This window comes from Podarcis melisellensis (genome assembly GCF_964234715.1).
Source record: "Podarcis melisellensis genome assembly, chromosome: 2".
Classification (NCBI taxonomy): Eukaryota; Metazoa; Chordata; class Lepidosauria; order Squamata; family Lacertidae; genus Podarcis; species Podarcis melisellensis.
The window spans coordinates 3264965-3291259 of NC_138529.1; the positions used below are offsets into that span (position 1 = coordinate 3264965).

Below are 26295 nucleotides of genomic sequence, written 5' to 3' on the forward strand. Positions count from 1 at the left end.
CATAGTTTATTCATGGTCTAGTAATCCCACCCATTTCTCTATAACCATAATTGCTCAGGCCAGAGGTTTTTGCCTGCCATTTTAGTAGGCATCTTTTAACTGGAGATTCTGGGCATTTAACCTGCGACCTTATTTGTGCCAAGCATATGCTCTGTGACTCTTGAATGATGGCTTCTCCCAACTGAGGGGTGTATGTTTGTTACACTTTTAGGGGAACAGACAGGTGATTCCATGTCATCAGGGGTTCTCCATTTGTGGAGGGGGACTTCCCCAGGGAGGTTTCTTTATAACTCTTCCCAGTTAGCATCTTCTCTGGGGAGACAGATAAATGCCAGCTAGGGTTGCCACCTTTGTATCTCTCAGATCTGATCTGAACGATAAGAAGACATTCTATAGGTGCAGTATGACAAGGTTGGACCTCAGTTTTCAAGCTACCTGCTCTCAGTCACGCCCATTGAATGCGGCTACACTCGGCCTCTTTCCCTCAACTCCTGTCTTTCCCTCCAGGCTTCACAACATCCCTTCTTTCCAGATACCACCCCATTCTGTTGATAAAAATCACCCCTGGCAATGGGCTGTTTAGTTTTCCAGGAACCTCATCAGCCTAGCTTCCTAGGGGGAAACAATATCTGATGGATTTCTGCTTATGCAGCTATTGACATCCTACAGCTTGTGTGTGCTGCTGCAGGTGGGCAGCAGGGGCTGCTTTGAGTCCAGCAGCACCTGGGGGCTGTTCCACATACCTAAATCTGCCCCCCTCCCAGATGCTTAGCATCTCCTGTGCCTGCTTTTTTGCTGCAAGAGGCTAACACAGCAGCCCTTCTGGGAACTGATCGCATGTTACCATTCATTCTTTCCTTTTCACATATACCACCCTCTCTCCCCACCCCAAACCCAACTCTCTCTAGGTACATTTGTGCAAGCCCTGATCTCAGGCCATAAGCCCATTTTTCCATCTCAAAAGGTAGCCTTGCAGCAAGATGTAGCTACAGCCCACTTAGTGGTGGATGGGGCTCAAAAGTTAAGTGAGATGTGTTTGATTGGTGCAATCTACTCTGAGGTCACAATGGCCTCAATCCATGAAGTGAACTGCTGGGGAAGGATGCTGTGCTCTTGCCTAGGCTTAGTAGAGGAGATGAGAAGAGACAGTAGGAAGCAAGCTTCTCTTAAGAGCTCTTCTAGGAAAACAGACTTGGGGAAATGGAGGCAGCAAGTCCCTCAGTTTTGCAGCATCCTGCTGAATGATGAAAAGTTGCTCAAGGAAGGTGAGTGTCAAGACTGACTTTTGTGGAATATTGGAGCTGTGTTTTAGATTCTGACAGATTTGTGAATTGGGTTGCTCATATACAATACAATAATATACAAAACAATACATTAATGTTTGTATTGTGTAGAGTGGGGAAGAGGTGATGCCAGGCTAGGTTCACATCCACACTGCACATCTAAAGCCTGGAACTGTATAGCTAGTAAAATTTGTGACCAAAGGGTTGCCAGCATTATTATTGGCAGTCCCTGTACCTTAAGTAGCAACTCATCGTGCAGATATTTAGCACTTTGTTTTCAAACCAGGAACAGCTCTCCTTGCTTTCCCTCTAAGTTCCAGGCTCCTGCTGAACTTTTTAAAATGTTTGCTTAACTTCAGCAGTTAAAGGCAGATGAGCAGGAGCAGTTCAGAAAGCTGACAGCCTTGTTGGTAAGGCTCTCTAAAAACATTCTTACTACAAAATCACATGTTATATTGGGTGGAGGATGTTGGCTTGTTTTTGAATCCTGGAAAATATATTAGTCTTATCTGCAAACAAGGGCACCATCATAGCTTTTATTGTGTTTTGAAGTGCTTGAGATTTAGCAAGATCCAAAAGCCCTTAATTGGTGGTGGGGGGGGGGTTAAACAATTGCAAAACAACTTTTTTAAAAAGTCTCCCTCTGTATGTATGTTTATACATCTATAGCATTATCATAGCAGAATAATTACAAAGTACGTCCTTCCTGCCATTTGCAAAGGGATTTATGCCCTTTGAATGTCTTTCTAGGGACCCATATAACCATACATAACAATAGTCATTTGTCTTGTAGAATCAGGGAACTGTTCAAAGATACAGGTGCTTTGTGTTCTTTGAAACAGGAGGCTAGGGTTGCCAGCTGTTTTAACACCCTCTTCAGCTGTGCCTGTATAGCAGTTGGATCTGCAGGCATGAGCCAGCAATGTTCCAGCTGGCAGTGAAAAGCTTCCCATTCTGGTTTTTGCAGATAATCAAGCAGCTTCTAAAGGCAAGAGCAGGTGACTCCCTTCCCTCCTCCTCCTCCTATCTGGGAACGGGAACTGTCTGCCTGCTTCCCACACCTCTCTAAATCAGGAGTGGAGAACCTTTGGCCCTCCAGAGGCTGCTGAACTACAACTCCCACCAGCTCCAGTAAGCATGGTCAGTAGCCAGGGCTACTGCTCTCTATGGTATATGTTCCAGTGGTCACCTCTGGCCTCATCCCTTTTGCAAGCCCCCAGTTTATGTACCAGAATTCAGTAGGTAGCTTACAAGCAAGGGCTCGGCAGTTATTCTGCCCCCTGTGAAGCAATTCAAAGAACGTGTCAGTTACATTTAGTGAGGAAGTGTCATTTTCCAGCCTTAAGCCACCCAACAAGGGGAATGATGGGATATTAGCACAGTCGCCAAGGAACCCTGGCAAAGAGAGAATGTAGAAAGCTGCCTTGGACCAGTCAGGCCATTTTCCAAGGACTATCAACTCTGCAGGATCTTGGTGGAGAGGGGTTTCTTCCACCACCCTCAGTTTCCTGATCCTTCTACCTGGAGATGCCAGAGACTGAGTCTGCGACCAGAGCCGGCCCAAGACGTTTTGGCACCTGAGGCATACCACAAAATGGCGCCCACCTCCTTGTCAGTAGTGAGTGAAGATCTACATCAGGAACAAGGGTGGCAGGAGGCCAGCAGCACCTCCTCTTTGCCCAGAGGCCACTGTAGATGCAACATGGGGAGGACTGTCAAGGAGGCAGCAGATCTGGCCTTGAAAGAGTGTGCCACATCTGTCGCTGTCACATGGCAGCAGGCAATGCATTCCTTGGAGGCCGGATGTCTGGGACATTGTTTGCAAAGTATCATCATCATCATCATCATCATCATCAGGACTTCTATACCACCCTTTATCATAAGATCTCAGGGCAGTTCACATCATGTGCTCCACCACTGAGTTGCAGTCTCTCAATGAAGGCCTTGCATCCTTTGCAATCCACTGTGTTCAGAAAAAAATGAGTATGTCTGAAGTATAAATTTGGGTTTGTTTTATAGGCTACTTTAAGATTAAGGGCTCACCCAGTCCCACAGTTCCTGGGAATTGTGGTTTGGTGCGGGTTCTCAGAATTCTCACAGAACTACATTCTATGAGTCCCTCAGTTCCCAGGGTTCCCTGGGGAGACAGAATGACCACTGCACCACTTACTGAGCCTGTGCTGCTGATAGATACACACCCACCCACCCCAGAAGCATTTGGTTTCTCTCATTTCCCAACACCATATGGTGACCATTTAGCAGCGGTGAGTAGCTGTGTTAGGCAATAGCAAGGTGTGCTTATCCCAATGAGACTTGGGCCAGAATGGGCCATTGTGGGATCACTAGAAGGGGCAAGCTGACCTCAATGGAGGAAGCTGGGTTTCACCAGGCCAGGGCAGGTCCTGCTTTTTAGGGGCAGGATTTAGCCTTGAATCATAAACTAGCACCACCAAAAGTGTAATGCTCCTGAGCATGTACAGAATATGTTTTTTTCTGGCAGCGGAATAACCATAACCCCATTGGGAGAAGAGGGAGTGAGGCTTTTAGAGCTCAAGTCCTTGTTGAAGGAGGGTGACAGGAGATCACCTCAAGAGGATTTAAGTCATTCCTGTTGTTTTGGGTCCTAGTGGATAGCTGGAGGGGAGCAGGTGGAAATAACCTCCCAGGAAGCAGAAAGCTATTGAAAATAAAACAATTATTCTTAAAACCTGCAAATTCAAAAATAAATTAGCTCATCGAAAGAGTTCTAGATATACATTTTGAGATCAGCTTGTTACAAGCAAAAGCAGTCTGGGCCTGCTTTGAGTCACTGCCTCGCTTATGTCTGCAGTTCTTCCCAGAGTAATGGTGGAAAGTCTGGATTCTCCATCCTAGATCTCAGCTGGGCTCTCTTCTCCCCAAGAGGATGGTGATCACATTTGGTCTCGTTTTTGAGCTGGTGATGGAGAATCATACAGAGTATATGCCCTGAGTTTCTCTGGAGAAGAGTTTCTCTGTTGCTGCTCTTGGGTGAGGCAGAAGCGTGTTACCTGCTGGCCACCTTCCTGAATGGACCTGGAGAAACAAAACCCACAAAAAGAAATCAGTGGCAAACTCAAACTGACAACTTACAGGGGGTATTTGTATGGGAGAGGAACAAACAGCCTGGCCTACAGTATTTATACTGGATGCAACAAGTACTATCACCATGGCTCCCCCCTGCTAAGCAGAACGGATGAGGCCATCTGGGTGCCTGGGCGTTCGTCTCTCAGCAAGTAGCTCATTGCATGGTAAACAAGTTTCTAGCCTAGCCACTACTGCAATGGGAGATGGCAGGATTGAATGCACTCAACCCGGCACATAGAAAACCAGTATGTCATGAAGGGTAAGCTACAACTCTTACCACAATGTGCTAGATTTCTCTGTGCACGGAGGCATTAAAAAATTCATTTGTGCCCTGGTTCATTTTTGTCAATGCCATTATTGTTGGTTGGTATGCTATATATTGCTTTGAAAGTCCTTTGGGCAGAGCTGTATTAAGAAATGCAATGTATAATAATAAAATTCCCTGTCTCCAGTCTGAAGTGATAACAATCAACTGAACAGGTTAAACTATCAGCTGTTTGTTCAGGGTAATCTCAGGAGGTTAAGCCCAAACCTTCAAGGATGTTGACATATGGAAGACACTGGCCTGGCCTGAAGGTCTTCCTCCTTTTTGCTTCTGTTGGAAACCTTTAACGTCTAAAAGTTGCACCTTCTGATTGGCCGGGCTGGCTCATATTTAGTGCCTCTCTTTCCCCCAGTCCTCTCCAGGGCCTGTTCTCCAAAGGAAATTAAATGCATAAAACCCCTTTGAGATGAGAGAGCTGATCCTTTTGAACTGCATTTCCTTATTATTTAAATGAAAGCAGCTGAAAACCACCATCCTTCCAGGGATCACAAACCAGATGAGGAATATATATATATATATATATATATATATATATATATATATATAGATCAGCAAGTCTTTGTAACTCTCTCTTGCTTTAAAGATTTATCTGCTCCTAATGAGTGCTAAGTACCTACAGTCCAGCTCTTTATGTTACAGGAATACTCCACTCTCCAAGTTACATGTAGCACTAATGCATTGCGTAAAGCGATCATCAAAGGTCCCTACACGCCACCACACTCCCACACCGGGTCTGGGGTGGCAGGGCTGCCACTTATGTTAAGTGAAAGGGGCGAAGCTCAGAAGTCGTCCTTGCTTGCCTCCTCTTGAGCTCCTCTTAGGAACCACCATCCTCATGGGCAGACCTATACCATTAGGCAAAGTGAGGAGTCCCTGGCTATTGCTGGACTACAGCTCCCATCAGCCCTGACCACTGGTCCTGCTAGCTAAGGGTCTGAGGGTTGGAGTCCAGCAATGGAATACAACAAAGCGTATTGAAAACAGCCATCAGAGACAGGTAAAACATCAGAGTAAAAGCATCCTGTTGCAATGTTTGTTTGTTTGTTTGTTTGTTTGTTTATTGCATGTTGGCTAATGGGCCAAAAGTAGAGAAAAGGGAGGATCAGACATTCTGAACCTTTTGGGAGCTGCATGGAGAAAGGATTTCAGCAGCTGTGCCTGCCAGGCCTGCCGGAGGGTCAGCGTCTACACAGCACCCTCATCCAAATGCCACCCTCTTTTATTTTCCAGTTTAATCTTGGTTAACTGTTTCCACTGAAAATCTGATTAAGTAAAATCTTGCTGGCTGAAGGTAACTAGAAGTGGGGCTAGCCAGATCTCTCTTGGCCCGGACTTGTGGAGCCTGGGATTGTAGCCACAGAGAAGGCCCCCGGCACCATAAATCATCAGCACCTTAAATTACTTGGACTAAATCATCAGCATAGCCACATCACATTAAATTACTTGGATTTTCTTTTCACACTTTCAATGCCTGCTCCTCCCCATTTTCCCCTCTTGTGTCCCTCCTGGAATGCAAGGAAGGAGGAGGAATGGACCAGCTGATGAGCTGCTAAGGCGGTCAACTTTCAAGCATGCCAGTTGGGGCTGAACTACACATGACAGCCTTGGCTGGGTCTGACGCCCTAAAAGCACAGTTGAGTGTTTCTCCTGCCATTGGTGTGAAAGGCAACAATGCATTTTTAAATGTTCTTATACTGTCATTGTGCATCTTGTGAGTGGAAGTAACTGAGGCACAATACCGCTTCCTGCCGTTTTTACAGGGGTGTCTGCATTTGGGAATGAGAACAGCTTCCTGCTTCCTTTCTCTTTCATTTATCTCCATACGTATAGAACACTTCCAGAGGAACTGTTTGTGGAGCATTCGTCCTGATTTGTTTGCAGGGACAAGGGAAGTTATTTCATGAACATTCATTCTGGTTTGCTTGTTTGGGAAGGTTGGATGAAGTTGCGTCAAAGCAAGCGTTGCCTCACACTTGCCAGTGCATTTCCGTCCATCAATTTCCTTACCACAAAACTCCCATTTTAGTGGAAGTGGGTTTGTTGAGCAAGACCTCCCAATAAACTATAATTGTGCAACCTGAATTCGCTGGTGTGTGATTGGATCCCTTCTGGAAAGAGTGGCAGTGCCCCTACCCCAATCTCTCTCGCTTTTTCGTCTTTTCCTCCCCCAACAAACTAACATAGGAAAACCTTGTCAGTTTTCACCAGTTTCTCCACCTACACCTCTTCTGCTTTCTACTGAAACTGGCAAGTTTAGGGGAAACAATATGGATTTCCCTGATGCCAGTTTCCCTCAAAGTCTTCCTCTCTGCTTTCTCATGAAATTGATCAGGCTTTCCTCAGCCTTGTCAGCTTCACTGCAGAGCTCTGTGTGTGTGAATGGAAGTGTTGGAGCAGGCTAGAAGGATACCTTTTAGGGTTGTTTCCAAGCTTAGATGCAGACATAGGAGCCAACTCTAGGGGCTGTAGGGCTTTGGCCCTCACAATGAAATATTTGAGGGGGTTGGGCCCCCACAAAGTTTATGGGCATTCCCATTGAAATCATGTGCGTGTACTGCATCATGTGATTGATTATGCAGGGCGGGGCTTACCTGGGCCCCCACAATATTTTATTCAAGTTGGCACCCCTGGATGCAGGACAGTGTGAGCCAAGTTCCCACCCAGGGAAAGGGAATGTGATGACACCTGAAGGCGGGAACAGCATAACTTCTGGAAGGGGCCATGCACATTATCTGATGCAGGGGAGAGGGTATTCCAAAGTGCTTTTAAATGCATTTGTGGCTTTTGGCTGATGCTGCCTCTGTGGGCTTTTCCAAAACTACAAAGCAGTGGCTTTTTTCACCCTGACAACTGAATTCAGGCACACTTAAAAGTGGTGCCAATAGGCCACCAGTGGCAGCAGCATATTTGGAGCGCATCTCCTTTAGCCTTTAGAAGATCTAAAATTGCAGGCAGAGGAGATCCACATGTGTTTGTTCTCTCTTGCATTTTCAAACCAACTCAGCATTTTGACTCAGAAACAAAGTTTAAAATACAGGTTGTAAAAAAGAAGAAAGCAACAAGATCACTAAGAAGGGAAAGGAAGTTGAGGAGAAGTTTGGTTCTCCATAGTCGTAGGGAATATTTAAGTTTCTGTCTGTCTGATGTGATCAGAAGCTCTTGTTGTACTTGCAGCAGCTTGAGATGCAGTCGGTTGAGTAAAGCTTTTCACACCGTGAGATAAGCATTTGTCTCTGCTGGTGTCTCTTTCAGAGACACAGTTACAGTGACCTTTTTGAAACGGCCATCCTGCTGCTCATCACATCAGTGGTCACCGTGGGTGGGCGGTGTCCCATCAGAGCAGTGAACTTGCGCAAGGTTGTTGCTCCAACATTAAGCTGCTTGCGTAAGTAATCCATTCATGTCAGCAGGGGCTTTGAGCAAGTGGGATGCGGGCAGATCGTTGGGATGGATTCACTGCTTAAATGTTTTGCAGAGTTTTCTCAAATCTCTTGGAGCTGAGACGTCGGATGAAATAAATGAGTGTGCACACCATATGATGCCTCTAGTCGTGGGACGCTTGCTCGTCCCTGAATCTAAGGCTGTTGAAACTAGGAAGCAGTTGGGCAGAAATCCTTCTTTTGTTGTTTCCCCAGCTAACTATGTCGTCCTAGCAGGTGTTTAAAAGTTGGCACAGAAGGTGCCCTCTGGGTCTCAGTTGGCAGGGGATTCCATAGCACTGGGCCAATGATGCCAAAGGCTCAGTTTCTTGTTGCTCTCAAGTGAGTGCCACCACTCAGGGAATGGCCAATGATCCTCCTCAAGATGATCTTAGTAATCGAGCTGGGGTACAGGGTTCAGGTGATCCCTAAGGTACCCTAAGTCGGGGCTTTGTAAATTAAAACAAGTAGCTTGAACCTGGCTTGATAGTAAAGGGGCAGCGAGTGCACTTGACACTTGTTTCAGAACCAAAAGAGTCCAGTGCAGTTAAAATTTCAAAAAAAGCAAAAAAAAAACCCTCCACCTAAAAAAATGCCACTAGCCCCAAAACACTGGATCACAGTGTACACAAGTACAATTATAGTTGATTGGAGCTGTTGCACAACAAATCGATTTTCCCAAAGATGGGAAATTGGTGAGGAAATGCACAGGATCACACTTGCTTTGCTATAAAAACCACCTAACTTCCCTGAAAAGAAATTCAAAGGAATGCTCATTAAATAGCCAAAAGCTCAATAAACGGGGTTTCTGAAAGCACCTGCTGTAAGCAGCCGACTCTTTAAAGATGATTCTGAGACGGCAGAACCTGTTTGCATTGTCTGTCTACTTTGCTAGGTTTTTTTTCTTCTAATTGCTGTTGTTTTCGCTAGTGAGATCCCGCTATTATATCCTGCTCTTATGTATTTTATTTTTGGACTTTTACTATCTTGTTTTGTTGAAATCTTTTACATTTCATATTTTAGCGTTTTATGATTGTTTGCCACTTTAGGTTAAAGTGCAATATGTGTGTGGGGGGGGGGGGTTTAAAAGCATGTTTCCCCACCACCACCCTCAGATCTTTTGAATAATTGTTTTGGGGTGGGGGATAAAACCCGTTAAGAGTTTTCTTAATGAGAGGCACATTTCCCCCCATCCTCCTTCATTACATATGATATATTGATTGATTGATTTTTAGGAGCTGCAGTTAACAAAGCTGGGGGGGGCAGAAAAGGTTGGGTGGTAGTTTTCGGGGGGGGGTAGATGCTGTGGTTTTCCTTTTGGCCTGGGAGCTCTGCAATGCTGGTGCCCTGGACCAGCCCACCTCAGAGATGAAAAATCTGGACAGTTCTTGGAAAGAGGAACAAATGTGCCCCTCTGACATTAAGGCCCGGGGTGTGTGTGTGTCCAGGGGAAAATGCTTTTCCTGGGGGGGGGGGATTGGCAGACGGAAAAATAAAAAAAAATTATTAACAACCCTTCAATAATGCCAACCTTCAGGGAGGGGGTTGTTGGGGTGGTAGCACGGGGGGGGGAGGGGGTTACACACCCACGCCATTTGCCAAGAGCCTGATCACTCCCTTCCCGTGAATGCCATTAAACAAGAAACAATGTAGACAAGTGAAAATCAATCATGCATTGGAACACATGGAATAGTTTGGCCTTATGTGTAGCAATAACTCACACCTTCCTGCTTTCAAAAGCGAAATGCTTGGGATGAGAGAACGATGCACCAGCCAAGATTTTTTTAAAAGCTCATCCTGGAAACCCCTCTCCCTTTTAATCTCTTTGCAAGATTTAACAAGGCCAAAGTCCCCTCTCCCCACAAAGAAACCCAAGCCAGCATTTACTGAAAACAGGCCTGGCTCTTCCCCTCTCAGTCGTCCACATCATGCTCTTTCTCCGTCAGCCCTGACGTGTTTGGGGTTTTTTGGAGATAAGTCCCAAGAGGGACAGGGCTGCAGTGTAGCTCTCCATCCTTTGCTGGTATGGTGGTCACTCAAAGCCCCACCCCAAAATGACCCTACGGTGGCTGTCTTCCAGTGCCACAGCTCTGATTCAAATCTCTCTGCACCCTCAAAGATCCTGCAGACCATGTCTGCTTTTCATAAGAATAAAATCAGATGGGTATTCTTTCCACTCCACCATAATGCAGCTGTTGAACAAGCGATTCTAACAGTGCAATTTTAGGCATGGATTCTTGGGACTCTCTAGTTCTTAAAAAATAATAAAATAAAATCTAGTCTTGTGGCCCTGAAGGTTGAGCAATGAACGAGGAAGTTCTTGGTTTAAATTGTCTCTTCCATAAACTTACTGGGTTCTCCTAAGCAGTTCATTTATTTTTATTTTTTTATAATAATTTTTATTGGTTTTTCCAAATATTTTCCATCATAACATCAATCTTATAAATAAATAAATAAAAACATTTGGCTATATAAGTCTAGAACGTCCCTCCTCCTCGACTAATGGTTTTCCAACTTAATCTCTAATATGCATTTTATTCTTATTAATATTACTATTAGATCCTAATCTTAAATAAACAATTTGTAAATTGCATTTAGTAATAAATGATAATTTAAGCCTACAAATCTTCTTGTAACCCTATTAGCGATGTCAGTTGTTTACAGTCATCTTTCAAATACAACATAATTTTGTTCCAGTCTTTCAAGAAATTCTGGTCCTACTGGTTCCAAATTTTCCCAGTCACTTTTGCCAATTCGGCATAGTCCATTAATTTCATCTGCCACTCTTCTTTCAATGGTATCTCTTCCTGTTTCCATCATTGGGCTAATAATTCTCACTGCAGTTGTAGCATATAAGAATAATGTTTGATTCTGTCTGTGTGCTTCTCTACCTACAATTCCTAAGAGGAAGGCTTCTGGTTCTCCTAAGCAGTTTGAGGATGATGGTACTGGTCAACCTTACATGGTTGTTAGGAAGCATCTAATGCATCTGCGCAGTGGCAGACCTGCATTTTTTGGGCCCTGGAACTTGAGTTGTCATGGGGGCCCCTTAGCAACCAACAAGGTTCTCTTCTTCAATGGGGTTGTTGCATGACAGATCACCACACTTTTACAACATCTGTGCTCCTGACTCTCAAACTCTGGGATTGTTGAAATATATACAACAACAAAAACCAATTTGAGTGGTGCTACTTCATGTGGATGAAGGTCGTTTCTGGGGCTCCTCCAGGCAGAGGCGTAGCATGGGCAAGTCTGTTTCACCATCACCCCAGGCGCAGGGGTTTTTTGGGAGGGGGTATTCCTCACAGTGTCATCCAGCTGGAGAGTGGGGGAGAAGGACGCAACAGGCACGCACCCTGCCAGCCCCCACTATTTTTGCGAGTCTTGCAAAGTGGTGCTGGGCTTGTAGGGCGCCGTGAGTGCACTCCTCAAAGCAGGGTGGCACTGGCTGGGCAGGCAGTGCAGTACAGTGCGGCCCCACTTAGCTCCGGTGGGTGGGGATCGTTCCAGCAGTGCGCCCTCCCCCCACAAGGCAGTTCCCGCACCTGGCACACACGTGCCTGCCCTGGGTGCCAGCAAAGAATGCTCCCCCACTGCCTCTAGGACCAGGGGCCCTGAAGCTTTAAGCTTCATTCATTTCATAGGAGATCTGTGAAGTGCTCTGAGCACTTTGAAGCACAGTGGGAGGGCTAAATATGATGAGCTGAAGTGGAACAGACATTCAAGTAAAACGTGCCGTGTTGAGCTGACATGTATGACCGACAGCCATTCCCTCTTCTCTCCCCCCTGCCTCCCTGTCCCAGTAGCCCTGGGAACTGTAGCTTAGAGGGGGCTTGGGATTAGCACAGCACCCTAATGAAACCACAATGGGGCGCAGGGAAGAAACCTTAGTAGCTAAACTGGTATAAAAAGTAGCAGTGTGGACGTGCTACAATCTGGGCTGGGAGATGCTCGCTGTTTGCCAAGCTCCCTGTTCTCCACCCCACTCTGCCACCACCTGCTTTTGCACAATCTTTCCAACAGAGCAGCCATTTTGCTGTGCTTCTCTGCCTATTGTCCAGAGACTATCCCACCCTTAAACTGATCATCTAATCCATTGGTCCTTTTTTCTCTGGGCTTCCCTTTCAGAATAATAATAAAAAAATAGTTGGTGCTGCACTGAATTTTTTATTGTTAACAAAAACAAACAACCAGCAGTGCATGATTTATAGCACAGAACCCAACTACTTTATAATAAGATCACAGGACAACCAGAAAGTATAAAACAATGCAGCTACAGAGGAACATGAATCATTCCCAAAATATAATTATAAACAAGCCTCTTGCAATAAGTATGTATACAAACTCAGTGAGAGGAGTGAGCGTGTTTTTGCTGTGTAATCTCATTTACATTTGGGTCTTACTTGAGACAAACAAACTCTCTCCTCAACAGAAAGAGAAAGAAGCCTTTCTCTTTTCCAGTCTTTCATATTTGTCCAAGTTGAACATCCCTGTTCACAACAATATGGAGAACTGTAGAAGAATAGCCAATGCTCTTGCTCTCATTTTGAAAAAGTAAGCCTTGGTCTTTCTGACTGGGGCTGATGGGAGGTGGAGTCCTGCAACATCTGGAGAGCAAGATGTTCCCCATCCCTGATGTAGATGGACCATAAGCCCTCTGGACACAGACTTCACATGTTCCATGCGCTGCACCGACCCTTGCCACAGGCTTGCCACTTCATTGCCCTTTAATATGTTGATTTAAAAAGAGAGAAAAGGTAGCTGTGGCCCTGCCTCTTCCTTCCGTGGCCCTTTTGCTTGCCCCTTCGTGGGGAGCAGGTGCCTGAGGGAGGGAGATGCTGAGTACACAGGCCATGGGAATGTATCCTAGTTGTGTTGTGCTTCTTGCGTCTGGCTAGCTGCATCAGGAGGCAAGGAGACCTGCTGTGTCACCCAGGCCACATCCCTCCAGAATTAGCAAGCTAGGGCTGCTTGTATCTTAAGTCTAAACTTGCACAATGCATAGGAGGAGAGGGAGAGAGAGTGAAGAGAGAGATTAGTAGAGAATCCAGCATCTCCCTGTGGCTTGCCTGCCTAAAGATAAGTGATATGTGAATCAGGCCAGATTCTGGCCCCACTGTAAAGACTTGAATTGAGCTATACAGTAGTACCTTGGGTTACAAACTTAATTCGTTCCGGAGGTCCGTTCTAAACCTGAAACTGTTCTTAACCTGGGGAGCGCTTTTGCTGATGAGGTCTCCCGCTGCTGCCGTGCTGCCAGCACATGATTTCCGTTCTCATCCCGGTGCAAAGTTCTTAACCCAAGGACAGATCCTGAAGCTGAGGCTCCAAACTTTGGTCACCTCATGAGAAGAGAAGACTCCCTAGAAAAGACCCTGATGTTGGGAAAGATGGAGGGCACAAGGAGAAGGGGATGACAGAGGACGAGATGGCTGGACAGTGTTCTCAAAGCTACCACTATGAGTTTGACCAAACTGCGGGAGGCAGTGGAAGACAGGAGTGCCTGGCGTGCTCTGTTCCAGGGGGTCATGAAGAGTTGGACACGACTAAACAACAACAACAACACTACGTCTGGGTTAGCTGAGTTTGTAACCCAAGGTACCATTGTAGTTTGCTGGAACATTATCTGTGAAACTTGTTTTGAATGTCTGGGGACAACCTGGGAATTTATTAAGCATAATGACAAAACTTTCTGCCACCTGTGCACCTGGTGCCTTTCTTAAATTAACTGCAGCCTGCCCCACAGACGTAGGAAGCTGCCTTGTATCGCATCAGACCCACTGGTCTATTTAGTTCAGCGCTGTCCACACAGACTGGCAGGGGCTTTCCAGGGTTCCAGCCGAGGGATGAGTGGAATTTCACTTCAGAAGAAATGGGTTTTTGCCTTCAATCAAATGCGAACCCTGGAAAGGAGCCAGTGGTCACTTCCAGACAAAGCGAACGTTGAGTAATCTCTTCGATTTGCTTTCACGGAATTTGTGCAGACGTTATACAACATCACTGCCGAGTGGTTTTTATCTTACCACACAAAGTCCTACTTATTTCTTTACTGGAAATGGATCCGTTATGCAATAGCACTGTTTAGCCAATGTTATTTATTGCAACGTAGCCTTTTTCTTTTATGGTGAGTTATGAAGATGCATTCTTATTGCGCAAAGGGCGTTATCGGCATCTACTTGAATATATGTGTGATCCTGGCAGAAAGTGCTAAAGTCCAAAAGCACCCACTATCCTAGGTTTAACAACAACAGCAACAACACAACCCACTGAGAACCAAACCCAGATCTGAGAGGCTTTGGCTTCATCATACAGGGACAAGCCTATACTTCTCTAGGGTCTGAGTTATATAGCAGCCCCCTCCCCGGTGCTCCGTCATTATTTCTGAGCACCCTCTCATATACATGCTAATTCCTTCTGAGAACATAAATGGGGCATTGGCAGTTTCTGCCCTTTATTTTCATGGAATTCTTGCTTTTTAAAACATTTTTGGTAGCTTTGGGTGGCATGGGTGATATTAAGGATTGACAAATACGTCAGTTTTGTTTTGCCTCAATTTCTCATCTTTGCAACCTTAAATTCAGCTTTCCACATTCCGGCAGCCATTCGGTGAAAAAATTGTCAGCATTTTTGTGTGAAGTTCACCTAATATTATTGCAAGCAATTTCACCTAATGTAATGCATTTTTTGTGTGGTGTTTTCACAAATGTATGCATTTATGCACATTTCCCCTGAATATATGAATTTTGTACCCATTATTAGGTTGGGGAACTGCATTGCAAAATTCAGAAAAGTGCAAATTTCTTGTGTTTGGATTCAAGGACTGTGAATTAGGTAGTCTCTTATTAAAATGCAAACAATATAGAACTTCTCCCACATCCTAGTGGTATTAATATCTCATGGAATTCCCTACGCCATGTGCTTTTGTCCAGTCACCTTGTTTGTCAGGAGAAACCTTTTGAGCAGAGCCCTGTGCTCTTGATGTCCACTCCAAGATAATCGGGAGCAAGGTGTTGCAGCACCTGCCTTATGAAACACCTTTCCTACTTATATTAGGCAAGCACCAGCCGTGTTAAGCTTCAGACTCTTGCTTTGGTATTTTTCTTTTCGGAGGCTTTCCCTGAAATGTGACCTCAGAGCTATGTACTGTGATTCATTTTATTCTGAATTTCAGATAGGTGTTATGCAGCTAAATTTTGCTCAGGGTAGATCTACTGGAATTAAATGACCTTAAGTTTGTTATGCTCATCAGTTTCAAGGGGGTCTACTCTAAGTGACACTTGGTTGAATAGCACCAATTGTTGATAAGGTATGTCATATTCTCTTATTCAGAATCACTTTGATTCATAAACTTGGGTAATAATTAAAGTATGGGAAAGTGAGCATGTTTTTTGTGCATGTGCTGGGAGCATGCAGCAGGTGGGGGGAGAGTGTTGCAGGAAAACATTTACCGTATTTTTCGCTCTATAAGACGCACCAAACCACAAGACGCACCTAGTTTTTGGAGGAGAAAAACAAGAAAAAAAAATATTCTGAATCTCAGAAGCCAGAACAGCAAGAGGGATCGCTGCGCAGCGAAAGCAGCAATCCCTCTTGCTGTTCTGGCTTCTGGGATAGCTGCACAGCCTGCATTCGCTCCATAAGACACACAGACATTTCCCCTCCCTTTTTCGGAGGGAAAAAGTGAGTCTTATAGAGCAAAAAATACGGTAAGTCAAAATGATATTTGCCAGCCAAAAACTGATATGTGCTTCCTACATGCTTCAATGAAGCATTGGCACCATATGTGATCATGAAGGTTGGGAACTGACTTCCACCTAATCTGGGCCACCTACTATTTGCTTCCCTTCAGCAAGCAGGCTAAGAGTGGGGATGGAACTGGTCTTTGGAGATGCGTGCTGTAACCTGGCATGCATCTTCTGAGACACTTTCCACACACACATTCCCAATTTCCTTGGGATTGTAGTCCAGTTCTCAGTTTGAGGTTAAGATCCTGTGCACACTTTATTGGCATTAAGCTCCATTGAACACAATGGGACTTAACTTCTGAGTGAGCATGCAAACGATTGATTGCTCCATAAATAACTAAAGGAGAAGGAAAATCACCCTGTTGGTACACTAGAGCCTATTTGAGGGCAGTTTCTCCAGATTTCACCCCTTGATGATGCAACATACATTCAGTGAATCTCACCCCCTATAGACCCCAACTTGTATTTGTAAGGTTTGCACATTTTGGTTTTGGTTTTAAATCCAGTAGCAACAAATACTATGGTTAATCAAATTAGTACTCATCACAGCTGTTCAAATCTGTTCTAGGAAAGAACCATCATTTGTTGGAAGAGCACCAGCTTTGCCAGCAGAAGATCTCCACTTCAGCCATCTCCACGTAGGGCTGGGGGAAAAACCTCACCTGAGACTCTACCGCAGGGGTGCTGAACCCACAGTCTGCATATGGCCCAGGTATATATAAAGGTTGCAAAGCTACTTCTGGTGGCCTAGCAGCCCTTTCCCAAAATCAGGCACCTCCTTCTCTTTGTTCTTGCAAAGGTGCACCATCTCCCTCTGGTGCGGCACCATCCTCTTTCCTGTGTGCAAAAATCTTCTAGCAGCAGTGATGCTCCTGTTGCAGTGCTAAGCTAGGAGGAGGGGTTCCTCTCCTAGCCCAGCCCAGCGCAGTGATGAGGAGGACAGATGAGGTCTCTTGCTCTGTAGGGACTATTTTCTGAAGATCAAGAGACAGTGTTTCTGCTCCTCCCTTGATTTTCAGGGAACAGTGAGAGCTGCTAGAGGCAGTACTGAGCTAGATGTCAGGGTTTGGCCTAAAGGTACGTGAGGCAGACACCTGGCGGCAGCTAGGCAGGTCTGGATCTGTTTAGTACCTGAATGGGTGACCACCTGGGAGTCCAATGCAGGACACATTGAGTTCCATGATGAAAAGAGGCTGAGATATAAAGGCAGTAAATTTAAATAGATGGGCCAGTGGTCTGACTCAGTATAAATGTTCTGCATTGCAGGACTTCTCTAATCTTGTTCTGAAACATTCTCCCATGATGGAATGCAAGACTTGCTACATTTTGGAGGTGGCAGGGAAATGCTTTGCTTGCTCTTTCATTTTAATAGTGAGCACGGATGGGTTAGATGGCTCTGAATTTAGCTCACCGTGTATTGGTTTTGCTATTTTTGTTGCAATACAGCTTCATCTTTTGTTTTTTAAAACTGAAGTCATTTAGCTCCTTGTGCGCTCACTGCCATGAGTTGTTTGATTGGCAGGTTTAGAAATGGCAACAGTCCAGAGGAAAATAAATTAAGTGGGAAAATAAATGAGCAAAATGCCACTTAAACCAAAGGACCCAGGTGGTTAAATGGGAACCAGGTGGCAGGTGGTTCCACCAACTTTCCTCCTGAAAACATCTGAAACTCAAATGTAGTGCAGTGAATCTAGGGTGAGCCCAGGACCACAAGAAGCTGCCTTCTCCAAAGTCATACCGTTGGCCCATCTAGCTCAGTATTGTCTACACTAATTGGCAGCAGCTCTCCAGGATTTTGGATTGAGGTTTCTCCCAGCCGTACCAGGAAATGCCAGAAACTGAACATGGGACCTTTTGCGTGCAAAGCAGATGCTCCGTCTTTGCGCTACGGCTCTTCTGCTGCATGTGGCACAGCAAAGGAGCCACAGGACAAGTGGAGAAGGGGACACTGGGCATGCACTAATTCGGCAGTGCAGACAAGAAGTCCTAAAGCACGACCTTCGCAAGTGCCATTGAAGTGAATGGGTGCTTCAGTTGGGGAACCAGGCCTGTGGCATAATTACAGCTACTAGCACAGAAGTCTCCCACAGCTTGTGCAGCTCCAGCCTTTCTAACAGAATTTCAAGAGCAGAAAGAACCTATTTGCAGCATCCAGGAGCACAAAGTGCTCCAAGATTTCTTTGCCTAAAGTCTGATTAGGGGACTTCTCTTTATTTCCCCCTGTGCTTTGGATTTGTGAGAGTTGTTTGCACTGCAGAAAGGAAAAAGAGGAAATGTGTAGGGTAGTAATGCCTCTGATGTCTGCCCCAATCAGATGCTGCTTACTCGGGTAGCAATACAGATGGATCTGAGCAGGACTGAGGATTGTTCCTTATGCACTCACAGCCTGGCCAATGTTAGCTGCTACTTAAGCCCCATTGATTCTAATGGAAGGACTGAGCACATGGATCATGGAAGGGTTGCACATGGATTCTAATGGAAGGATTGAGCACATGGACCCCTGACCATTAGGTCCAGTCGTGACCAATTCTGGGGTTGCGACGTTCATCTCGCTTTACTGGCCGAGGGAGCCAGCATACAGCTTCCGGGTCATGTGGCCAGCAGGACTAAGCTGCTTCTGGCGAACCAGAGCAGCGCACGGAAACGCCTTTTACCTTCCCGCCAGAGCAGTACCTATTTATCTACTTGCACTTTGATGTGCTTTCGAACTGCTAGGTTGGCAGGAGCAGGGACTGAGCAACGGGAGCTCACCCCGTCATGGGGATTTGAACCGCCGACCTTCTGATTGGCAAGTCCTAGGCTCTGTGGTTTAACCCACAGCGCCACCCACGTCCCTATATCATGGGACTCACAGGCTACAAAAATCCAGTACGTGCTGTATATATTTGGAACTTACTGTAAGTACTTTGCGCTGGCTTGCAAGGTGCCCATGATCATTCTCAAGGTGCGAAGTGAGAATCAACCTAGAGAAAATGGACACCTCCATAGGCCATCAGTCTCGGGCTTGCATCAGTTCTAACTGTAGCCCAGCTGAGGGGTGTTGTCCTCCTGACTGAATGACCCCGGAGCTAATGTTACCCAGACTCATCCTGAAGGTTGAGGGGCCAAGGGGAAAGACTCTCAGGTTGGTTAGATCTCCCCCCCCCCCGCCATGCTTCAGCTCTCCTTCCTCCGGCAGCAGACAATATTTTTCCAACATATGGCAGAAAACGAAAACTGAATTCACTGTTGTCTAATAAAAGGGGGCTGAGCCGAAGGGGGGGGCGTCATGAGAGGTTATTGCCCTGTGGGAGAGAGTAGCCACAGGGTCAGAGATCAGGCTAGGTCTGATACACTTTCCTCTTTCCGGGTGATACTCTGCCTGCAGCAATCTCAAAGAGCAATCACCGTTTTCTTCGGCATTAATTGCCCTCTTTTCTTTTCATCCCATCCCAGGGGCTTAAGCCATGGACGGGACTTGCTAACCAAGAAGATTGTTCCAGCATGTGCAGAGCTGATCCTGGAGTGTGCGCTTTGGAATGTACACTTTTGCGGGTGATGCCACTGTCCGAGGTAAGATTTGGCATTTCCAGGGTTGCACCTACATGGTTCCGAAATTCCTTTGCAGGGTGATGCATCAAATTTGTTCCATTGACCCCGTTAGGAGGACAGGGCAAGCTACTTAATTCAATCATTTCTCATTATTTTGAAGAATTGATGCCATTTCCTGTTTTTACAAGCATTGATTTTGATATATATTTCTGCTTGCTAGTTTTCAATTTGAAATCAAATGTTCCCATTTTTATAAAGGTGTTGGTCAGCTGCTTTGGGGAGCAGCTGGTCCAGAAAAGCAGGCTATATACTGAAGAAGTCAACAGAATGATCGGAGGTGGACGGGGTTGTCTTTTAAAATGTCAAGCAGCATTCTGCAGAAACCTCTCCTCACTGGGGGGGGGGGGGGAGGGAGCCCAGACCTGCAAAATTGGAATACTGACTGTGGAGTTTGTAGCACAATTCTGTGCAGCTTCACTTGGAAGTAAGTCCCAATGAATTCCATGGGACTTAACTAACCATCTAAATGTGTGCAAGATTGCAGCCTTCATTTTTGAAAGCTTCCATCCTCTGCATGCTTACTTGGAGTTTTGGTAGCCCTAAAGTTCAGTGGAACTTAACTTTTGAGCAGGGGAGTATTTAGGAGGTGGCCTAGAGGGCCCATGTCTCGTGTCTTTTGCAGCAGACTTCGGATCTCCTGCCTCCCCTTTATAAAAAGAAATATATATTCACTTTCCCTATTTCATCCTGGTGAGACCTCTGCTCCTCACCTGCCATTGCAATTTATCAGAGGCATCTATCCATAGAAATCAGCATATGCAAATATTATGCAGAGTTGCGCCATGGGCCTCTGCCCCAAGTCTTTAAGCACTAGAAAGCAGATTTGTAAGGACTGGGCCACATGAATCCTGGCCTGCTTTCTTTTTTCATAAGGCATAGGAAGCTGCTCCCACAGAGAGAGACGCCTGGTCTGTCCAGCTCAAGCTCAGTACTCTTGGTACGGATTGCCAGTGGCTCTCCAGGTTTCTGACAGAATTATTTCCCAGCACGACCTAGAGATGCCAGGATTTGTACCTTGGGACCACCTGCACGCAAAGCAGATGCGCCATCACCACTAAGTTCTATCTCTTTCCCTACCCTAAGCTTTCTAGTCCTTATGGTTGGAAGACTATGCTTGCTGAACAAGAGTTCTGGCCACCAGAAGACTGGGCTTCCCTGCTCTGTCACACAGTTATTTGCATCACTTCATGATGTTTAGCAGGTTCGGGGAAATGTATGCAAAGGAAGAATAAAATGTAGGATAAATGATGCAAAAGAAGAGAGGTTGTGAAATTTTGCCCATATCTTATATGGGTCACATAATTATGCTTTCCTTGTTGCAGAATTTTGGGGTACGTTAGTGCAAGTTTCCTTTTTTTTGGTCTTGGCATCAGATACCTGTTTGATATGAATAAGTAACCTTATAACATTCTTAGTGGCATCCAGGACCAGATTCTTCAGTTTCTAAATGAGAGAAATCCAGGTTGGGGGGGGTGGCAGGGGAAGGGATCACAGCTAGTGAAATTCTTCCTTCCTGGAAACCCTTAAAGTCACAGCAGACTTGTCAGGGTGTCAAGCAATGTAGCCAACTAGGGGTGTCTAAAACCTGCCGCAGTACTTCTGTTTCCCCACATGCTGATTTACAATTATTCTGTTTTGCAATGCAGATCCGAATCTTTGTTCTGCAGTGCATTTCATGTGCATCTATTAACTGAGGTAGGCATATCTGTGCATCATGTTTCCTGTTCAAGAGCATAGAAGCCTTTCTCTCTCTGATTTGAATCATTGCTGTACATCCAATGTGTGTTTAGCTTGTTTGCACAACACCCTAAAAAAAGTTTGGGTGGCTGTGTGTGGATCTGATGGTAATAATCGCAAACTGGCTCCCTGAATATTCAGTCTATGAATTTACAGCAGGAAATTTGCAGTTTAATGCACCAAAACTGAACCAAGCATACCACGCAGCAAAGTGATGCAAGCTGCTTCAGACGGCTGAATTTTGGGTTTTTTTAAACCATGTCCAAAGGAACTCATTGCCCTCTGCAAGAAAAGAATAGATGAAGGCAGTAATTTATGTCCAAATGGTTCAGTAAGACTTTTAAAAATGTTGACCCTAACTGCAGAGGGAAGTGGGGTAGCATTTAAGGTTTACTTGAGGGAGCAAGGAGCGCATAAATATTTGTGGCATAAAAAATGATCAGACAACAGCAAATGTTGCTAGGTTTATCAAGGGTGCAGTGAGATTAAGGGCCACTATCTGAATGATAATCTTGGCCATTTGATTGCCCTTTTTACCCATTGCTGTCTTTTTTATTTGTATATATTTTATTTGTATATATTGCTTGCTTTATGTTGCTATGGCCGTTGGCTAATGCAAATAAAGTTTATCTTATCTTATCTTATCTTATCATCTTATCTTATCTAATGCCAAAAGTGTGGTTTTATTCTGAGGGAAGTATACATCATTTTCACACATAGAAATAATGATCAGGTGCCATTGTTATCCAGAGCAGGCACATGAACAGGCATCCAGGTGATTGGCTCTTTTTATCAACCTCCATTTCCAAGTCTGTGAAATGGGAACAGCAGAGCTGACTTCTCTTGCAGGAACATGAAAAGGGTGACAGATGGTTTGTGCATAATATACAAAAATCAGGATGCCTTTGCAAGTCATGTTATGAAGTGTGTTTGGGGCTCTGGTGTGCCTATTTGTCTCATTATGAATGTGTTTAATATGGAGGAGAATTGTGGGGGATTGAATGTACGTTTCAGTGAGTGTAGGTTTTATATTTCTGTTAGAAATGGATGAATGTAATGTGTCCCTGGTGAAAAATTTGTTGGCCTGCTTATAAAGGCGATGTGGAATGGGTCTGCCTTCCAAACACAAAATAAAGATAAAACATTGTATACAACATCAGTCGTACTCCAAACTGACTCATTGAAATCAGAAGGCACAATTTAGTCCTCTCGATTCATTTCAGTGGCTCTACTCTAAATATGACTGACGTTGGATTACAGCCTACAGCCAAAACAGAAAGCAATTGGTACTTAATTCCCTACAATCCAGCTCTTCATTTAAAAGGATAAAGGCATCTTCTGGGCCTGACCATCTCTGAATTTATCTGGATTTGTGGACAAGCCATTGGCAGGAATCGGTATCTGAATGGTGAAGTGAGACTTTACAAAAACGTTGGTCTCGGTGAGCTCTGCTTAGGCACCGGGGGGGGGGGGGGAGAGAGAGAGACTGTCTTGGGCTGGAACTGCATCAGGCGCAGAAAATGATACATATTTGTGGCATTTCTGCTTACATAAATACCATTTATAGAAATAAATGGTTCATGAAATTTGAATACACATGAACGTATAGGTTGAGCTTAATCAAACACATAAAAATGCCCTGCTCAAGCATGTCGGTTTCAGCTGAGATCCTGCACCTGCTTGGCATATCCAGCAGTTTGTGGTGGATTTTGCTACTGAAATCCAGGAACTGCTCAATTAGGAGGGTCAAATAAACAACAGCCCAGGCCTATTTCTAACAAAACAACAACCTAAGTTGCTGATCCAAGTTTACCCCCCCCCCCGGTCCCATGCAAAGTGCTGCACAGTCCTAAGCACCGTCTTTCGAATGCAAGTCCTACCAAATGCAGAGGGGCTTGCTTCCAGAGAAGTGTGCTTAGGATGCAGTTCTTGTATCCCTGTTCAATGTCTTTATGAAATGCCATGGGATTTTTTTTTAGTTTTTTTACAGGGGACAAATGACAGTGTGCACAATGTTTTATGCTGGTGTCTTAGAGAAAGGAGTCATTTGCCTGTAGTGTGGTTATTCCTTACCAGCTATCTTCTGGCAAGCAGGTCTGGGGACCAGAAGTGACTGTGGGATGAAAGAAAGGCATGTGTCCATTGGTTGTAGGAATGTGCCACTTTCAACTTCCACGTTGTCTCTGTGTAGTCTAAAACTGCTCAAATCTAAAGACTGTCAGGGTACCATGTTTTTTCAACCTTCTGACCAGAAAGCCCTTATGCCTAGTTGCAGATATCTGGCAGCTGGTTATGGTTGTTCACTGGTGATTGGAAAGATATTTTGCACATGCCCAAAGTTGTGTTTTTTTGCATGTGCACTGCAACTTTTTACAGTTAAAGAGCAGTCTGCAGCTAACCATGCCCTGGTCTTGGAACTCAGCCTAGAGAAGAAGTGCAAGGTAGGAGAAGAGCATGGAGCAGGACATACCTTCCCGGTGGGTCTCAGTGGGACGCTGACATGGACCAGGCCCCTTCCATCCTCCAGACGGAGAAGGCGTAGCTGAGCCTCTCGTGGGCCAGGTAGTTGCAGCTGGAGATCTTGTGGTCGAGCTCATCGCTCTGCAGAACCTGGTAGAGGAAGTCGATGTATCGCGCCGCCAGCTTGAGTGTCTGGATCTTGCTGAGCTTGTCGGAAGGCAGCGTGGGGATGATTTTGCGCAGTTCAGCGAAGGCATCGTTCAGCGACTGGGTGCGCTGGCGCTCCCGCACATTGGCAATCACCCGCTGCGTGTGCATGTCCTCGAAGGTCTGTGGCACGGGGCTGCGCTTGCTGCGCTTCCCCTGGGGCGAGGGGGCACTGCACTCCTGCAGGGGAGCCGAAGCCAAGGGTTTGCCTAGTTGGGTCCTCTTGCGCAGGCCTTTTTTGGGGACCCTCTCACTCTCCTCCTCGCTGGTCACCAAGCTCCCCTCCGGGGAATCTGGGCACATGCTTTCCTCTTTCATCCTTTGCGAATCTCCTTCCCTTCCCTCTCAGTAGACGCGGCAAGGACCTGGATCTAACAGGCCGTGGTGCATCCAAACCAAGGCGACCCGAGGTTCAAATGGGGTAACCTTAAGGGTGGGACCCTTCCAAAAAAAAAAAAGCCCCACGGCTTCCAGAGCGGCAAAGGCTTTCTGAGTTGCTCCAACCTTCAAGGATCTGCTTATTCACCCTCCTTTCCCTCCACCCTTCCTAAAGGGCTAAAGAGAGGAGGGGCGTTATGAAAATGTTGTTAATGCCCTTTACGGATAGGGTAAGGCGTTCCAGGGGAGGGGCCGTGCACAGACCAATGCAGCCCTCCACGATAATGCAAACATCAAGAGAGCTTATGGGTTCCAGATTGCCTTCCTTTCCTCTTCTCTTCTCCCCCAACATCCTCCCCCCCCCCAGCCCTTAGGCACAGATGCTCTAGCCAGCCGTTTGGATGCCAGAGGATGTTTCCCTCACCCACTGTAATTGACAAGGGTCTGCCGGGGCTGACCCCTGCCCACAACCTTGTCAACGAAGATTGCAGTTGTTGCATTGGGTTGGTGCCTTCGCTACTGATCAAAAGATAAATGGGGCAGCATTTGCTGCTGCTGGGTGGACTCTTTGGGGCTACTTACTGCAGTGCCACAAGCTTATAACGATGCAGGCTATTCTCAGGAGGAACAAATCGATATAGATATATCTGAGAGAGATGGGGTGTTTGCCATCTTGGTCACAGGGGATTAATAGTAGGTAAAGTGGTCCCTTCCCTGTGTCAACTTCTATTTACACAGGAACATACAGATTTTAGAGTTAAACCAAATGCTTTGGCAAAAAAAAGTCTGAAAATGTAGTTTTTTTCCCATTAGAGACACAAGCATTCCAACCCAACCCTATGCCTTTTTTCTCATAAATGTCCCAGGGTTGTCTCTGGGACTTGTAAACAGACTTACGGTACTCTTTACCAAGCATTCCTCTGCAGGTTTTCAGTCCCCATTTTGTTGAGATATCCCCACGTAAGTGAGCACAGGATTGCAGCCTTGCAGAGGAAATGTAAGAAGGGGTGGAGCCACTGCTGTTTCCAAAACCCGGCCAGCTTGTGTCAAGCAGCGCAGAAGGAGCAGGGACAGTTTTCATTGTCCCCCCCCCCCCAGCTGAGGGACCCAAGGTTTGGGCCACTTCCCTTAGCCTGATGTGTCTGCCTGGGGACTTTCCACTGGCTACGAGTTGTAAGCGATCGTCCAGGTTCCAGCTTCCTGCAAACCCCCTGCAATGAGACGGGCCTTGGGCAACTCCAGAGAGCTGGCGGATGGGGTAGGTGAAGGTGGGTGTGTTGGAATGGGTACCTTCCCAGAACTGGGGCGTGGGAGAGAACCCAGCAAGCCCTTACTGGGCCATGGCAAAGGATGACTTGGAAGCCTCTGTAACCTTACCAAGTCAGCACCTAGTACTCTGGCCCTAGTGCACCTCCACTGCAAGGCAATGCAAAATCACTTTTAATATGCATGTATTTCAACGAATCTCGCTCTCTCTTTGAGAGGTAGCAATCCTATATGGGGCTTTGTGGGACAGAATGTGGCAGATGTTTGGCATTTCAGAACATGACTCAGCACTGGGCAGGCCTCTTGTCTGGTTGCCTCTGGCAAGCATAAACCTAATCCAGGGGACCATGCAAGCCAAACTCCATTTGATTCTGTCAAGCCACAGATTTTGTCAAGCCACAGATAATTTAGCAGCTATGCTAATAAATCATTGTAGGTGTATGTCATCAGATGGGCTAACAAAACCTAGTGTGGACTAGTGACTCTGGGGGTTTGTCTTGTTTGGCAAGACTAGTGTGGGACATTGGGATCTTTGAAAGGGGTAAGCCATGACTGTTCAAGTGGTATAGGAGTGGGTGGTGTGGAGATGACTCCAGAAGGAGAAAGCAGGAGCAGCAGGAGAGAGGGAGCTGCCAGTGCTCAGCAGAGGGAGAGACGTATCACTGTCACTTTTGGCACAGCTCATATTCTCAAGTTCACTTTGCTACATTTCTCCATCCACTTGCATTATTAAAATTCACCAGCACAATGTGCATTTCTCCTTATCTTTTTGTGCAGTT

At 45.8% G+C, this 26295-nt stretch overlaps 1 long non-coding RNA gene and 1 pseudogene across 3 annotated transcripts in view; one reads left to right on the forward strand and one right to left on the reverse strand.

Moving 5' to 3' along the window:
- Positions 1–1369: 1369 nt before the first annotated feature.
- On the reverse strand, positions 1370–24425 carry LOC309362571 (twist-related protein 2 pseudogene; annotated as a pseudogene). The gene is made up of 2 exons (XR_014173433.1): positions 23676–24425; positions 1370–4337 (listed from the first exon to the last, which is right to left on the reverse strand). The product of XR_014173433.1 is annotated as a twist-related protein 2 pseudogene (transcript).
- LOC309362591 overlaps positions 16524–26295 on the forward strand; it is a 30370-nt gene continuing 20598 nt past the window's right edge. For both annotated transcript variants that reach the window (XR_014165014.1, XR_014165015.1), the window contains exons 1-2: positions 16524–16589; positions 19313–19429. This is a non-coding gene — a long non-coding RNA (uncharacterized lncRNA). The remainder of the gene's footprint in view (positions 16590–19312; positions 19430–26295) is intronic.